The sequence below is a fragment of the Astatotilapia calliptera genome, chromosome 20, assembly GCF_900246225.1.
Source record: "Astatotilapia calliptera chromosome 20, fAstCal1.2, whole genome shotgun sequence".
In the NCBI taxonomy this organism is placed as follows: domain Eukaryota; kingdom Metazoa; phylum Chordata; class Actinopteri; order Cichliformes; family Cichlidae; genus Astatotilapia; species Astatotilapia calliptera.
This window is the reverse complement of record NC_039321.1, coordinates 10,879,968-10,898,179: the sequence shown is the minus strand read 5'-3', so window position 1 is coordinate 10,898,179 and position 18,212 is coordinate 10,879,968.

The window sequence follows — 18,212 nt, the reverse complement described above, 5'->3', positions numbered from 1 at the left end:
TTACCAGAGGTGGCCCACACATGAGCCAGCACAAGGCCAGTTGCAGACACACTGCTGGCCCTGTGCTGGCCCAGAACAGTTTCAGCTCTGGCCCCAGATGTCAGCCTAATGTGTACCTTAGCCATGTAAGCCATGTAATAACAACATGTGCTGGAACATAATAGTGCAAAAGTAACATGACGAAACTCTGTTCAGACAGTGAATGGACTGATTCTTATACAGTGCTTTTTTTACTCACCCATATTACTCAAAGTGCTCTATACTAGGGCTGGGTATCGTCACTGATTTCTAGAATCGATTCAATTCCGATTCACAAAGTCCCGAATCGATTTGATCCACGATTCGATTCAATTTGAATCTGGGAAATTTTGACAGAAATATTATAATTCAGATCAGTACATTTACATATTTTTGTATCTATAAAAAGGAAGCTGACACACGCAAGACTTCATCAAAGGTGTGAGCATCACAGCAGATGCCTTTGTGTCAAAGTAGCTGAGGATAAAACACAGAAAAACATGAAGGAGATTTTCCTGGCCTGGGATTTTATAAAAATATTCTGCAGTACATCAAAAACGAAAGAAAACCATTAATCAACACATGATTGTAATCTGAAGTTACAGCAGTTTTATTAGAGACACGGCTAAGCATTTTGCATTTTGCATAATTTTAAAAAGTTTAAATTTGTTCAGTATTGAACCGCAGAAATTAGGTTTTCTTTTCGGAAGTATATAAAACGAAAAAAAAAAAACGTCGGCCGACAGCGCTGTAAACTGTAGTCTTGTGCATAACAAGTAAGCGAATAATGACGAAAACAGATTTTTAGACGGGAAACTGTTCTTGAAGGAGAGGGAGAGAGAGAGGGAGAGAGAGAGAGCTGTGCATCGTGGTCGAAGCAAAACAGTAAAAGTAAGAGTGAATACATAACAATGTTCATGTGAAGCATAGTTTGGATCTTCTTTTGCTGCTGGTTCGGTCAATATTGTTTGGAGAGACATCAAACTAGCAGCTTTAGAATCAGCACATAAAGGGCGTAAACACAAAGTGCGGACCCGCCGACAGATCAGAATCAGCAAGCTGTCGGCTTTCAGCCCCGACCGTGAGAAAGGCAACATCTAACTGATTCTGATCCGCGGGTCGCGCTGTGTGTTTAAGTCTTTGTGCAGAATCCGTGTTCCTGCTCTCATTTACTGTCTTAGCTGTTTGGTGGTGGTTGAAATTTTGTGAGATTTCACCAGAGATTTCGGGCAAAATAAATTTATATTAAAAAAATCGATTCAGGATTTTAATGAATCGATTTTACGTTATCCAAGCCAGAATCTATTTTAATCGATAACTCGATTATAAAAACCCACCCCTACGCTATACAACATGTCACATTCACCCAATCGGGCCAAATGTGGCATGCCATCACATAAACAGTGCCATCTTACCATGCCAGAAGTCAGCCAGCAGTGCCGGCTTGACACCAGATCCAGGCAAGACCCGTCTGCTATGTGGGATGACTTGTTCTTTTGGCATTTTAGTTGTGGATTATGTTTGGGCTGTGTCTCTTGCCCTTTCAGTATTGTTTTCTTGTGCTTCTAAGTGTCCCTTTGTTTCTTTTTAGGTTATGTAGTATGGGTTAGAGATATTTTGTATGTTGTTTTTGTTTAATAAATCCGCCTTTTGGATTATTCCCTGATGTGCCTGAGTTCTGTTATTTAGTGTCACTTTGAAAGGACACACATCCAGCATTGGCATATAATTGTTCTTTCAATTTTTGATAAAGATTACAGTGAATTGAGATGAAACTTGGCCCAGAGATACAGTAGGGCGCCCAGAGTAAGAAAGTGTTGAAAGTTGGACCTCAACTACTATGGATGATTTTTAATGAATTTCTGAAATTTCCATAATTGTAGTGTATTGGCTGTATTGAATTGCATATTGTGGCGGGGCGTGGCCTGCGGTGCCGTGCAGAGGAGGCGGACGCACCTGCACGGCATCCGCAATCACGCCCCGCCGAATTAAATATTGTACTGGGTCCTGTGGTTGGGTTGTTGGTGTTATGTTGAGCTGGAAGCGGGAGAGCTGCAGCTCTGAGTGCGAATGTACAGCAACCGTGTAGGGATTAATAAAAGCATCAAAATGCCACTGGGTCTGCCGTGGTCGTTTACAGTGGTGCCGAAACCCAGGACGGGAGGCACGGCAGATCCAGGAGTGGGCCAGCAGAGGGAGGACCTGGCGAGAATGGTGGCCGAGCTGGCGGCCACGCAGCAGGAGCAGGCGGCGGTGTGGCGCCGCAGACGGGAAGAGCTGCAGGACCAGACCGAACGCCACCTGCAGAGGATGGAGAATCTGGCGGCGCTGATCCGGTCCTGCCCGACACCACCGCCACCCCCACCAGCGCTCCCCAATGGCGCTGGAGTGGAGGAGATCCAGTCCGTGCAGGCGCCCGTGCCGGCCCCCAGGTTGCGACCAACTAGCACGCAGCCTGCCACAGCGCCTGTCCCCACATCTCGCGTGGGAGCCGCAGGGGCTCTGCAGGGCCCGGTGCCCGTTCCTGCGCCTCGGAAGAAGGCGGCGGAGCCGGCAGCGGTGGAGGCGGCGCCCGAGGAGCCGCTCCAGCCAGGAGAGACAACAGTGGGGGCGGCGCCCGAGGAGCTGCTCCAGCCGGTAGAGGCAGCGCCGGAGGCGCAGCGAGGGGAGCTGCTCCAGCCGGCAGCGGTGGAGGTGCAACGTGAGCTGCTCCCACCGGGAGGGGCGGAGAAGCCGCGGGATAAGTCGGTGGTGCACGTGCTAAGGGAGTCCGCGCCACCGAAGCCCGAGGTTAGCGGGGTGAGCAGAGCGGCCTCACCTCCACCAGAGGCCGGTGCCTGCCGGACATCTGCCCAGCCGCCTGCGAGCTGGGGCGCACGACCGTACCAACAGCGCCGCGTCCACCTGCCACGCGGCCGACCTCCGGACCAGCTTCGCCGACGCTGCTGGGTTCGCAGGCGGCCACCTGAACTCACAACTCCCCGTCGCTTGGCCAGGGCCCGGGGGCGCCGACGGTCCGGGCTGATCCCCTCTCCCGCTCGCGGTGGGGGGAGTACGTTCGGCCGGATGGTTCCCCGGCCTCAGTCGGGCGATGGGGGTATGTGGCGGGGCGTGGCCTGCGGTGCCGTGCAGAGGAGGCGGACGCACCTGCACGGCATCCGCAATCACGCCCCGCCGAATTAAATATTGTACTGGGTCCTGTGGTTGGGTTGTTGGTGTTATGTTGAGCTGGAAGCGGGAGAGCTGCAGCTCTGAGTGCGAATGTACAGCAACCGTGTAGGGATTAATAAAAGCATCAAAATGCCACTGGGTCTGCCGTGGTCTTTACACATATAAATGTCCTTTAATTTTTGAGGAATTTTACAGTAAATCTGGATGAAACTTGGCACACAGGTAAGGTTGGGGACCGCTGGTCTAAGTGACTTATATATTACATTTAACCTGAGTAGCAAAAGACCGCGGTGATCTGAAAATGATGTGCCGGGAGTTGTGCCGTTCTCGGCGGCTTCAGTGACCCTCCAGCTCCTGAGCCGGTGGGTAGCAGATGTCTCCGAAAACGTCGAAGCACTTTTGCAAATATGCGATATCTTGATAAACCGAGCAGATATTTGATGTTAACACAGCTACATTCTCACCTGAAAATATCATAAAAGTTTATTTTGTGACCCAGAAAGATTAGTAAGAGTAATTTTAAAACTTAGTAGCTGCCACCATTATTGGAAATTGGAGTTTGGCTGGGCCACGCTATGAATTCTGGGATATGGTAGGCCACGAAGGACACACCCGACCCATCCTTCAAATTCGGGGAAAAGGAGGACGCATTTGTCGGCTGCATTCGGAGGATTCTACGAATTTGGACAGCCTTCAGCGCGTCTCTGTGACGCAATTGGTCTACAAATGCGTCTCAGGAGGATGCAGCCCATGAATTTGGACACGACCTTTATTTCAGCAAAGTAAGTATTCTAAATACCACCTTTTTAAATGGTAACTGTAACGGAATACAGTTACGTATTTAAAATACAAATGAGTAACAGTGGTACATGTATTCCGTTACTCCCCAAACACCACTCCTCCCACCTGCTGTACACTACGGCTGTGTCCAAATTGCATACTTAGATGGCCGCATTTGTGGGCAATGATGTCAAAGCAACGCGACAAAGGCTGTCAACGGATGTCCATCTGTATGGTGAACATGAGATATTTGTTATTGTGGGGTTGTGTTTTGTGACATTGTAACCAATACGTCTACTCACCAAAGAATGAGTGAAGCAATATGGATAACAGCAGAGGACAATTTATTTAGGGTCTGATGGCAATTTACCATCGGTGTCCAGCACTTTAAGGGATTGATGGACTGGAGCACATCTGTCCTTAACATACCCTCTTAAACATCAGCTTGACACTGATACATCAAAGGAAACTTAACAGACTAAGTGCAAATGTTTCAACCTGAACAACTTAAAACTTCTCTGGGATACAATGTAAACAAAGACAAGAAGAAGAAAAAATATTTCCATCAATAATCACTTCTCCTAACCAGGAGACAAGTGAATATATTATGTAGAGAGTCTTTTTTCTCAGTCCTGGGGTTGTAACACCACAACCTCCTCAGTCCGTAATCAGAGAGTGTCTATTTGACAATAACCAAAATGTCTTTGGATAGTCTTTGTGAATGCAAAAAGAAAAAAAAACAATGATGTTAGCTGGCCAGCAAAATAAAGAGACTGTATGGCACTGAGTGCGGGCGTGTGTGTGAGTACTTCAGTCCAAATAATTGAAGTCCGGATGGATGAATGGATGGCAGCCGCTTGTCCTTTAATGGCACCAGCGAGGCAGCACAGCAGTAAGGCATCTGGCAGGAGAACGAACAATAGTCTTTTTTAAGGCTACTGCAGAAGAAGATATTCCCCGCTAGCTCACCCAAGCTTGCTCTCTGGCACAGCTACAAGCCACGTGAGCTCATAGCCCCTCCCGCTAGGATGTACTACCACAGTCGACTGTCGTAAAGCAGCCGCAAACCAATAGCAATAAAAAAAAACAAACAAAACCTCAAAATCATTGAAGAACATTTTATAACACCCAATATAGATATTAGGGGTGCAACGATACACAAAATTCACGGTTCGGTTCGATACTTTGGTGTCACGGTTCGATATTTTTTCGATACAAAAAAAATGTTCATGCGTTTTTAATTTGTCATTTATTAAAATTAGAAATATATATTTTAACTCAAAAGTACAGTTTTTAAATTTAACCCTAACCCTTGTGCGTGTTTTTTATTTTGACAGCGAATGCGCACCTGCGGACCACTTATGTGCAGCCCTGGTTGTTTAGCTCATCATATCGCAGCCACAGAAATTATTTTGTCCATGAAACCATAAAGCTGCACTTTCTTTTTGCCTTATAGTCTGATTTGTCATAACTTTTCCGTTTTGTGGTAAGCTTTTCTTTGGCTGTCACTTCTTCACCCTGACCTGTCTTATTTGGCTCAGCAGAACTAAAATATAAATCCTGCTACTTTTACACACGCACTCACATAAGCTCAGCGATTCTCTGCGCGATCAACCTCTCACATGTTTGAGCTTGCTGCAGGAGATTTCACTTGTCATGTTTGCGTAGTAAGCTAACGATTAATAAGACAATGTCAGAGGAATTGGTGCACAAATTATCATCACTCACCAATCAGTACTGTCGCTCTCTATACACAGTTCGCGCGATTGCAAAGTGAAAGCAAAAAAACAAGCGCAAATTCAAACGGGATTTCAATATGTCACATATTGACAGTGGCTCACCGATGCCAATGACATAATTACCCAGCTACATTTCCGAAAGAATGCAAAAGCATTGACATATATTTTTCCTTCCTACAATAGCCGGAGGGGCAGGGCAGAGATAGATTTTGGTAGCCCGACTGGAAAAAATCGGGCTAGCGATTTTGTGAGCCCTGTATCTGATTGAGGAATCACTCATCTTTGGAAAAGAGAATTTATTACAGAGAAATGTCTCTTTCCAAAATAAAAGCTATACTATACGCTTCTTCTGGGCTACAGTGGGGCAAAAAAGTATTTAGTCAGCCACCGATTGTGCAAGTTCCCCCACTTAAAATGATGACAGAGGTCAGTAATTTGCACCAGAGGTACACTTCAACTGTGAGAGACAGAATGTGAAAAAAAATATCCATGAATCCACATGGTAGGATTTGTAAAGAATTTATTCGTAAATCAGGGTGGAAAATAAGTATTTGGTCAATAACAAAAATACAACTCAATAATTTGTAACATAACCTTTGTTGGCAATAACAGAGGTCAAACGTTTACTATAGGTCTTTACCAGGTTTGCACACACAGTAGCTGGTATTTTGGCCCATTCCTCCATGCAGATCTTCTCGAGAGCAGTGATGTTTTGGGGCTGTTGCCGAGCAACACGGACTTTCAACTCCCGCCACAGATTTTCTATGGGGTTGAGGTCTGGAGACTGGCTAGGCCACTCCAGGACTTTCAAATGCTTCTTACGGAGCCACTCCTTTGTTGCCCGGGCGGTGTGTTTTGGATCATTGTCATGTTGGAAGACCCAGCCTCGTTTCATCTTCAAAGTTCTCACTGATGGAAGGAGGTTTTGGCTCAAAATCTCACGATACATGGCCCCATTCATTCTGTCCTTAACACGGATCAGTCGTCCTGTCCCCTTGGCAGAAAAACAGCCCCATAGCATGATGTTTCCACCCCCATGCTTCACAGTAGGTATGGTGTTCTTGGGATGCAACTCAGTATTCTTCTTCCTCCAAACACGACGAGTTGAGTTTATACCAAAAAGTTCTACTTTGGTTTCATCTGACCACATGACATTCTCCCAATCCTCTGCTGTATCATCCATGTGCTCTCTGGCAAACTTCAGACGGGCCTGGACATGCACTGGCTTCAGCAGCGGAACACGTCTGGCACTGCGGGATTTGATTCCCTGCCGTTGTAGTGTGTTACTGATGGTGACCTTTGTTACTTTGGTCCCAGCTCTCTGCAGTTCATTCACCAGGTCCCCCCGTGTGGTTCTGGGATCTTTGCTCACCGTTCTCATGATCATTGTGACCCCACGGGATGAGATCTTGCGTGGAGCCCCAGATCGAGGGAGATTATCAGTGGTCTTGTATGTCTTCCATTTTCTGATGATTGCTCCCACAGTTGATTTTTTCACACCAAGCTGCTTGCCTATTGTAGAGTCTCTCTTCCCAGTCTGGTGCAGGTCTACAATACTTTTCCTGGTGTCCTTCGAAAGCTCTTTGGTCTTGGCCATGGCGGAGTTTGGAGTCTGACTGTTTGAGGCTGTGGACAGGTGTCTTTTATACAGATGATGAGTTCAAACAGGTGCCATTCATACAGGTAACGAGTGGGGGACAGAAAAGCTTCTTACAGAAGACGTTACAGGTCTGTGAGAGCCAGAGATTTTCCTTGTTTGAGGTGACCAAATACTTATTTTCCACCCTGATTTACGAATAAATTCTTTACAAATCCTACCATGTGGATTCATGGATTTTTTTTTTTTCACATTCTGTCTCTCACAGTTGAAGTGTACCTCTGGTGCAAATTACTGACCTCTGTCATCATTTTAAGTGGGGGAACTTGCACAATCGGTGGCTGACTAAATACTTTTTTGCCCCACTGTATATTCTCAGCAGCATATTAAACATATCAGGTCCCCATAAGGAGACTCATGTGCTAACGGCTGTCTAAATGACTCGGGTAAAGTTTGTAGCATGCATGCTTGTTGTTTTTGTCTTTGCACTAGGATGTCGGCATAAATGTGCAGTCATATTCGTTGTGTTCCCACCAGTGCTTTCAGGTTAACCTCGTTAAAATGACCTTAACGCCACAACACGGCAAAACTCCGTTAACGAGCTACCCCTGATAGCCCCGTGCATGGGGCTAGACGGCCAACACGTTAACGAGCTAACTGCGCTAACACACTAGCTCCCACCCATGTAATTCAAAACCCATGTAATTCATTCGCGTGGCACATCCAACATACTGTAACATTCACAAGAACCAGACGGTTGGGTCTCAGTTTGTCCGTTTATTCGGCACATAAGCAAGCGGGTTGCTAACTCCGGGGAGAGCGCCCTCATACAACTCTTCTCTCCAGCCTGGCACACACACACCCAAAACAACCAGGTCCCCCCTCCCCTTCCTGTACCACAACCAAACATGAATCTTAAAGGAACAACAACAGTGTGCAGAGATCACCAACATGTCACTGTACAATAACACTTAACCATCGTTACACTGCCCCCCCAGCAATAAGTTCCTCGTCCCCGAGGGAACGACACAGTCTCTGAGGCGGGGTGGTAGCCTACGTTCCCTCCTTGACCTCCTGAGCCCCTGAGGTGGACGCGGAGCTTCGGGGCTTTGGGGTGGAGAGTCCGAGGGAGGGGAACGCAGCCCGGGTCGGGGGTCCCTCTGAGCAGGGTCACGGACACTCTGTACACGTCCCTCTGGAAAGGAGGGGAGGGACTGCCCTCTGTAGGGGGCCATCCGGTCTCTGTGCAGCGCTACTATCCTCCCCCTAGGAGGCAACTGCACCCTGTAAACAACCTCCCCTACTCGCTCTAGGACGCTGCAAGGCCCCACCCAGCTGCTATCCAGTTTAGGACACTGTCCCTTCTTCCTCTTTGGGCTGTAGACCCACACCAGCTCCCCAGCATGGAAGTGCCTCCCCTTAGTGGTGATGTCGTAATTCCTCTTTTGGCGCAGGCCTGCCTTCGCCAGCTGCTCTCGGGCGTAGGAATGTGCAGAATCCAGCCGGTCCTGCAGCTTCCTTGCGTAGTCCCGGCCCGGTGGTGCCTCTGGCGCGTCCGGGGGCTTCCCAAAAGCCAACTCTGCAGGAGTTCTCAGCTCTCTCCCTAACATGAGCAGGGCAGGCGTACACTGGGTGGAGTCCTGTACTGCCGACCTGTAGGCCATGAGGGTAAGGGGAAGATGGTAATCCCAGTCCCGTTGGTGTTCTGAGGTAAGGATGGCTAGCTGCTGGGCCAGCGTCCTGTTAAACCTTTCCACCAGCCCATCGCTTTGGGGGTGAAGTGGGGTGGTGCGGGTCTTCTTAATCCCAAGGCGTCCACACATGGCAGCAAATACCTTCGACTCAAAGTTACGCCCCTGGTCACTGTGGAGGGTCTCTGCTGTTCCAAAGCGGCTGAACATCCCCTCCACTAATACATCAGCGACAGTCTCAGCCTCCTGATCTGGGATGGCGTATGCTTCCGGCCACTTGGTAAAATAGTCCATTGCCACAAGAACATAGCGGTTTCCTCTGTCTGTGCGAGGAAATGGGCCCATGACGTCCACAGCTACTCGCTCCATTGGGGCTCCTGCTGGTTGCTGCTGAAGCTGAGCCCGGGACTGGTCCTGTGGCCCTTTGTGTGAGGAACATGCATCACAGCTGCGGCAAAAGTCCTCCACGTCCCTCCGCTGTTGACCCCAGTAATAGCCCTGGCGGAGGCGGCGGAGAGTCTTGGAGACCCCAAAGTGGCCGGAGCCAGTGCTCCCATGGCAGGCTTCCAGCACAGCTGACCTCAGCGACCTTGGCACCACAACCTGCCACCTCTCCTCCCCCGTGGCAGGATCCTTCCAGGCACGCTCCAACACCCCCTCCTTCAGCCTGAGAGCTGCAAACTTGGCCCATAGCCCCCTGGTACAGATGGAAAACCCAGTGACCTCATCCCAAAGGGGTTGCTCCCCCTTCTCCAGCCACTGCAGGACCGGCAGCAGGTCCGTGTCTTGTTCCTGCCGTGCCCTCCACTCCGCTGCATCCACCACCAGAAGAGCCCTGCAGGCGAGCTGTGCTGCTCCGTCTATTGTCGTGAGTTCCCGCTCTATTTCCTCTCGCTTCTCACAGTAACGGCAGCCAGCTGCAGCACATGGGCGGCGAGAGAGGGCGTCTGCGTTAGAATGGTGCGTCCCTGCTCTGTGCTCCACAGTGAAATTGAAGGCTTGGAGCTCCTCCAGCCAGCGAGCCACCTGTCCCTCTGGCTCCCTGAAAGACATCAGCCACTGAAGGGCAGCATGATCAGTTCTGATAACAAATGCTGTGCCGCACAGGTAGTACTTAAAGTGTCTCACCCCCGCCACCACAGCCAACAGCTCTCGTCGTGTGACACAGTAGCGCCGCTCACTCCTGTTCAGGACCCGGCTGAAGTACGCCACCACCTTCTCCCCTTCCGGCCCAACCTGCGACAACACCGCTCCCAGCCCCACATTACTTGCGTCAGTGTCCAGGACAAAAGGCAGGGCGGGGTCAGGGGGGGCAAGGACTGGGGACTCTGTCAACGATCTGCGGAGGGTGTCGAACGCCTGCTGACAGTCCCGGGTCCAGGTGAAGTCACGGTCCTTCTGCAGCAGGTGGAAGAGTGGTGCGGCTATGGAGGAAAAGCCCTTCACAAACCTCCTGTAATAAGACGCCAGTCCTAGGAAGCTTTTGAGCTGTTTCTGGTCTGCTGGTGTGGGCCACTCGGTAATGGTGTGAATTTTTTCCTCCAACGTGCTGATGCCCTCACGACCCAGCTTGTGGCCCAGAAACTCCACCTCCCTCCTCATGAAGTGGCACTTGTCGGGGTGCAGCTTCAGGCCTGCAGCCGCCACCCTCTCCAACACTTGTCTCAGGGCATCCAGGGCAGCATCAAAGGAGCTCCCGTGCACTAGAAGGTCATCCAGGTAAACCAGACACCGTTGCCGTGGGACACCAGCCAGCACACTGTCCATAAGCCTCTCGAAGGTCGCAGGAGCGTTGCAAAGACCAAAGCTCAGGACTTTGAACTGCCATAGTCCCCTGTTAGTGCAGAAGGCTGTCTTCGGTCTGGATTCCGGGGACAGTGGCACCTGCCAGTAGCCACTCCGCAGGTTCAGGGTGGAGAACCAGGAGGACCCGGCTACTAAGTCGAGAGACTCATCAATCCTGGGAAGGGGGTAAGAGTCCTTCTTCGTCACTTTGTTGAGTGGTCTGTAGTCCACACAGAAACGCATCCTAGGACTTTTTTTCTTAGGCACCATCACCACCGCGGAGGCCCACGGGCTATCAGATGGCTCTATGATGCCCGCCTTCATCATTTCACACAACTCTCTGTCCGCAGCCTCCTGATGAGCCAGGGGCAGGCGGCGGGGGCGCACTTTAATAGGCTGGGCATCCCCGGTCTCAATTACGTGCTCTACCAAGTGTGTCAAGCCAACATCACTTTCTTTCAGGGCAAAAATGTCACTAAACTCTTTTAGTACCTGCCATAGACTCTCTTGCTGCTGTGGAGTCAGCCCCTCACAGTTCTTTGACCAGATACTCCTCACTGCTAAGAGCCTCTCCTCCTCCTCCGCTTGCTGTTGCTGGCGGGTCTGCAGGGGTCTCTGCGGTGGAGGTGGACGCCGCGGCAGATGCTGTGCAGACCGGGGGAGGAATAAGCGGCACCTTCTTCCCATCAGGGATTACGAGGAAGCCTTTGCCTAAGTCCAGTACACCGCCAATGGCTCGTAAAAAATCCAGCCCAAGGATGCAGGCGTCCTGCACGTCAGCCACCCAGGCAGCATAAGACACACCGAGGTCCCCCACCTTGAACTGGAACACTCCCCTCCCTCTCATTGGGGCCAGATCACCGGTCACAGTCTTAAGTTGCACATTAGTCGGTTGCACAGCAGCTCCGGTTGGGACAATATCGGGTCGGACCAGCGTTGCATTGGACCCCGTGTCCAGCAGGGCCGTACAGGACACCCCCGCGATCGTCACTGGAACATGGCAAAAGCCGCTAACTTGGGTCCATCCCACAGCGATGGCCGCACCGGGTGGAGGTGGTGGTGGCGTGGGGATGTCGTTCTCCCAGGCCCGTGTACTCCCGCCTACACGGGCCCGTGGGCGTTTCCCTGAACCGCTGCAAGCTTGGGGCACTGCCTGATGAGGTGTCTGGGTTGTCCACATCCCCAGCAGCTCTGTGGTCGGCGGTGTGGGCCAGCCCGAGGGGAAGGCGACTGCAGCGAGCTGCACAAGCCCGCTGGCGTCTCCATCTGTTCCACAGGTGCTGACACAGCCCTCACCACGTGTGCGTCATCAGCGCCCCCAGAGGATCCTGCAAGCATCTCCCTCTCCAACGCTAGCTCCAGGGCTGCACTGAGTGTGGCCGGCCGAGCAAGCTGAGTTTGCATACGGAGCTCTTTAGGGCTCAGGGCCTGCAGGAACTGGTCCCGAGCTAACTCCGCTTGCACTGATGGTGGCATGCTGTCATACGCCCTCCGGCAAAGGCACTCGATTTCATGGGCCAAAATGCGGAGGGGCTCACCTGGCAATCTGCGTCTGTTGTGGAACTCCGACCTCAGCAGCACTGGTTGGTTATACTGCCCGAAGCGCCTCTGAAGTGCTCCGACCAGAGCATTATAATCTCCCCTCTGCTCCTCGGTCAGCAGCAGCAGGCATGCAGCTGCATCCTCACACAGGCACAAAGCCAATTGGAGAGCTTTATGTTCCTCAGACCAGCCAGCTGCGACAGCTAACAGCTCGAACTGTGCGATAAACACTTCCCATGGCGTCTTGCCGCTGAACTTAGGCGTTTTTATATTCGCTGCAGCTTGCTGGGCGCCGCCATGTTTGTTTACATCACGTGACGGCGCGCCAAGCGAGGTCGACTCCTTCCCGCCGGAATCGCGGCCGCTGTGCGAACAGTTCCCGAGCCTAGTCAAACCTGGAGAAAATCCAGCCTCGGCAGACAGCCGCAGCGCCGTTTCCCTCACTCCATGGGCGGGCGAGCGCGGACGAACGTCCCTCTCCTCCGTCTCCTTCTTAATCTTGCCCGGCAACATCCTCGTCTCGTAACGGCAAGCGTCGCCAGCAACAGGGTGTCGGGCGTTCTGGGGTTCTTCTTTCTTTCTTCACTTCTGACACCAATGTAACATTCACAAGAACCAGACGGTTGGGTCTCAGTTTGTCCGTTTATTCGGCACATAAGCAAGCGGGTTGCTAACTCCGGGGAGAGCGCCCTCATACAACTCTTCTCTCCAGCCTGGCACACACACACCCAAAACAACCAGGTCCCCCCTCCCCTTCCTGTACCACAACCAAACATGAATCTTAAAGGAACAACAACAGTGTGCAGAGATCACCAACATGTCACTGTACAATAACACTTAACCATCGTTACAATACTGTTTTACTTTAGTCCATGACGCGCTTACCTTCAGGGTCATACGTCACATGAAAACCAAAATAATTCCAAACGCCAGATCTGAATGAGGGTGGGGGAGGTTCAATTTGCCATGTTGCAAGGAGAGCTTAACTTCTGTCTCGCTAGCTTGCCCTGCGCTCTTCCTTCTGACTATGCTGTCTGTGTGGAGCGCTCAGTGGATCTGCGCTCGACAGTGCAGCCTAGGCGGAGTAGTCGAACGCAGATTCACTGAGCGCTCAACACAGACAGCATCGTCAGAAGGAAAGTTGATAAAATAAATTACAAATGTTGTATTGTTCGATACATATGCGTACCGAACCGAAAGCACTGTATCGAACGGTTCAATATCGATACGAATATCGTTGCACCCCTAATAGATATATACATATATACTGAATATCACACAATATCAGATAACCAAATTAACACTGGGTTACATCCACCCCTGCTTAAAGTGTGACGTCCCCGTCACTGTCACCCGACAGAGATTGCACTAACCCAGCAATCTGTTGTTGTAATGACAGGAAAAAGTTATTGAGCAATGCAAGTGTCATCGGAAGCTGTGGCTCTCTACCAAACATCAGAAGGAAGGGCGCTTCTCCAGTTGCGCCATGTTTTGTACAGTTATAAGCATGTACAAGGGGGCGAACATACTTCCTCCACTCCTCTTTTTATTTTTATTTTCCTCCAGTTGCTTTCTGGTACACGCATCCAGCGCTGTGGGAGGGTGCCAGAAGGCCTGCCGTCATCTGTGGCTACGAGTGTTCGAGCCTGCACTTTAGTTGAGGTGCCGCTCATGTAACGTCTCCTGTGCATTTCTTTTAATTGACTCTCTTTCTCATGCGTTCTGATTTTAAAAAACAGCTCTGAGAAAGTGGGAATAACATGATGTGCAGATCCCACTATTTCTTTTAGATGCAGAGTGGCAATTAGAGAGTCATCCCAGCAACCTCTGAGGAACTGCTTTAGTAGCTGAACATCAAAATCACTTCTAGGTATGCCATTACCGTCAACTACTTCCTGCAGCAACGTCTGGAGTCGGCGCAAGTAATCAGATGCCTTTTCTCCACTATTCTGATAAGTCTCTAGGTACTGGATATACAGCTCTTCACCTCCAGTGACATTGCCATAAGCCTTGTCGAGCTCATCGAGGTAGTCTTTTGGTGGTGCTTGAGACCCAATAGAAAGGGCTACATTCAAAGCAGGGCTAGCCAAGCTATCGAGGAAAACACGGCGCTGCTGCCCTTCGGAAAGGGTAGAGTCATTTAGTACCTGTTTAGCTCTAAGTCGCCATACCCTGTACTCTACCTCATTAGGGGGTTTTGGAGAATTTCCTGAAAATGAGCGGAGCTCAAAAGCAGAGGGAGTATGCATGGGTGAGTCATGTTTTACAATGTGCTCCACGATAACTCTCTGAACCTCCGCTGGCACAGGATCAACAAGCAGGGAGTCCGCATCCAGTGCCTGTTTAGCCTTGGGCACATGGCCATCATCACAGGCGGCAGTTGACCTGGGACCGGGTGTGGACTGAGTTTTAACTCCCAAGGCAGGAGTTGAGGTAGCTAACCCCTTATATGTATCATTTTTCCCACACATGTGGCTCACTGCAGCCTGATTTAAGGTCGCGGGGCTCACATTATATGCTAATGCCAGTTCGTTTACTTGTTCTCTGAAACTAGCAGTCACATCATCAATTGCTCGAGCAAGGGGGACCACATCATGCGCCAAGTGAAAACTGTCAGGTCCCTGAGGACAGTACTCATCTGAATAACCTCCCAACACTCCCCATCTGCTGAATGTTCTCCATCTAAGAGCATTGGGGTAATGGACTCAGTGAACTGACACTAAATAGTGTCAGGGAGACTATTTGTTGAATTTTGACCACGTGATCCAGCAAAGCGAATGCTCTTTGCACCTCTTGTCGTTTAATCTTGGCTTTAGCCCCTTTTAACAAAACAGTGTACTCTGGATCAAAACCATACCTCCATAGTCTCTCTCTGCAAAGCAGTAGATGAATTCACAGATGTCTGTGCATGTGCTTCAGGATAAAGTTAGTGATGCGCTCCAGTCCCTGTTCGGGCGCCAATTTTTTCCTACTACTTTTAGTTGTAACTAATACGTCTACTCACCAAAGAATGAGTGAAGCAATATGGATAACAGCAGAGGACAATTTATTTAGGGTCTGATGGCAATTTACCATCGGTGTCCAGCACTTTAAGGGATTGATGGACTGGAGCACATCTGTCCTTAACATACCCTCTTAAACATCAGCTTGACACTGATACATCAAAGGAAACTTAACAGACTAAGTGCAAATGTTTCAACCTGAACAACTTAAAACTTCTCTGGGATACAATGTAAACAAAGACAAGAAGAAGAAAAAATATTTCCATCAATAATCACTTCTCCTAACCAGGAGACAAGTGAATATATTATGTAGAGAGTCTTTTTTCTCAGTCCTGGGGTTGTAACACCACAACCTCCTCAGTCCGTAATCAGAGAGTGTCTATTTGACAATAACCAAAATGTCTTTGGATAGTCTTTGTGAATGAGTACTTCAGTCCAAATAATTGAAGTCCGGATGGATGAATGGATGGCAGCCGCTTGTCCTTTAATGGCACCAGCGAGGCAGCACAGCAGTAAGGCAGCACAGCAGTAAGGCAGCACAGCAGTAAGGCAGCACAGCAGTAAGGCACCTGGCAGGAGAATGAACAATAGTCTTTTTTAAGGCTACTGCAGAAGAAGATATTCCCCGCTAGCTCACCCAAGCTTGCTCTCTGGCACAGCTACAAGCCACGTGAGCTCATAGCCCCTCCCGCTAGGATGTACTACCACAGTCGACTGTCGTAAAGCAGCCGCAAACCAATAGCAATAAAAAAAAAAAACTAAAAAAAAAACCTCAAAATCATTGAAGAACATTTTATAACACCCAATATAGATATATACATATATACTGAATATCACACAATATCAGATAACCAAATTAACACTGGGTTAAACATCATCAGCAAATGTTAGTGCAAAAAGTGCAAGAAAGAAAAATACCATATCAGAGGTCGGCAGCCTATCTATATCATTCCTGCACTGTAAGAATCAGCAGGCTTTGAGGAACAATCAGGGAAAGTTTCAGGTCTTTTGTGAAAATCCATGTAGTAGATTGGAAATGAAGCAGTTTGTTCTCTTGTCTTGTTTTAAATCACTTTTTTTTCTTTAAGTTTTTTTTTTGAGGGGGGGGATGGGGGAAGCAAAGTTTGTGTGTGGATGTTTTGTTGTTGTTGTTTGTTCAGTTTATTTTGACAGTATGAGAAAACAAAGTGATATGAAGAGATTTTCTCTCTCACTCTTTGTATTTACAGTGCAAACAAGATGGAGAGAAACATTGTCTACTGCCTGCTTTGTAAAAAGCCGCAACAGTCCATTCGCACACACCTGAGCAGAGTGTGCCTGAAAGACTGCACACCACAGAAATGTGAGGAAGAAGCTTCCAGAGCCATTACTTCACAGAAGCTGTTTTCTACTGAAGGTAGTCTGGAACTTCTCAGAGCTCCAGGAGTACTGCAAGGATGAAGAATCTTGCATTAAACTCTGCACTCGCCTTCAAACACGTGGATTTATCATCACTGACAGTCCCCAAGCGTGCCCGACAGTCGTGCCAACAGCGAGGTATGATGACCTTATTGCCACTTCCACATATTGGATGACACATACACACTTTCAATGATGTCTTACCTCTGTCACATTTGCAATAGGTCTGATAAGAAGGAAATTCTTGCCGTGACCAAGAAGGACATTGAATATTTCCACGCAAGGCTTTCAGGCGGTGATTGTATCCCCACATTTGCAATGACTACCTTCAGACAGTACCGCAAGGCCATCCTGATCCTACAACATGGACTGACAGCAAATGCTGTTCAAGAACTTTGTAAGTGCACCGCCAACAATAAAAGTGCACGATAAGTGAAATGACAGTTGATGCAAGTCTGTATTTCTTTAAGCCCCCCCCCCCCACACACACACAGGTAGAGGAATTGATTTTATGAGATATTTAGCATTGATTCCTTTTTTCTCTGCAGTTGTTGGACTGCTATTTTAGGAACATCCGTCCAGTGTCCTTGCAAAATCAAATTGCTGGCAGCGATGACAGGGGCAAGTTCTTCCTAGGAGAATGTGGGGTCCCACTGTCCAACCCAGTATTAGATGTACAACGCCTGAGAGCGAGGCGAGTGCTTGACTAGACATGGCACGATACCACTTTTTTATGTCCGATACCGATACCGATATCATAAATTTGGATATCTGCCGATACCGATATGAATCCGATAGTGTTTTTTAACACTATCGGATCAATCTAATAAACTTAAACCTACACCATCCTCCCTATTCTGGTATTTTAAAGAGTACTTAGCATAAATATTAAGCAACCTAACTAATAGGGTTCCAACTCCCAGCAACAACAAAAATAAAAAAATAAAAAATAGGGAACCACCCCTCACGCTCCACCTCATGATGCTTAATCGACGTAATCAACCTTAATTTGATGAAGTGTGAAAAAAAGCACAGAAATCAATTATTTTTCAAGAAATATTAAATAGATTCAACATCTTTCTTCAACAAAATTGCAGACTGCACAGATGGTACCTTCCCAAAGGAAAAAGTACTATAGCTTACTAGGGTGTATATATATTAGACTTAATAGTTACTATATACAGTAATTGACTTCTATTCATTTTACATCAAATTAAAACTTTGGGTGTCAGATAATTATTTATTAAAAGCTAGACATTTTAAATGAGAATAAGAAAGAAATGTATGTCTTTGTGCCCCCTTTTCCCTGTTAATGCCCTATCGGCCCCCCTGGCTAAACTTTGCTAGATCCGCCCCTGCACAGTTACAGCAGTCAGCTGCGTAGAAAAAGATCCTGGAGAAGAAAGTAATATTAAATAAATTCTAACAACAGCTGATCAAGCTTAAACGTGCTGCTGTTGTTCAGCCGCTGGTTTCCTCTTTCTGGTGC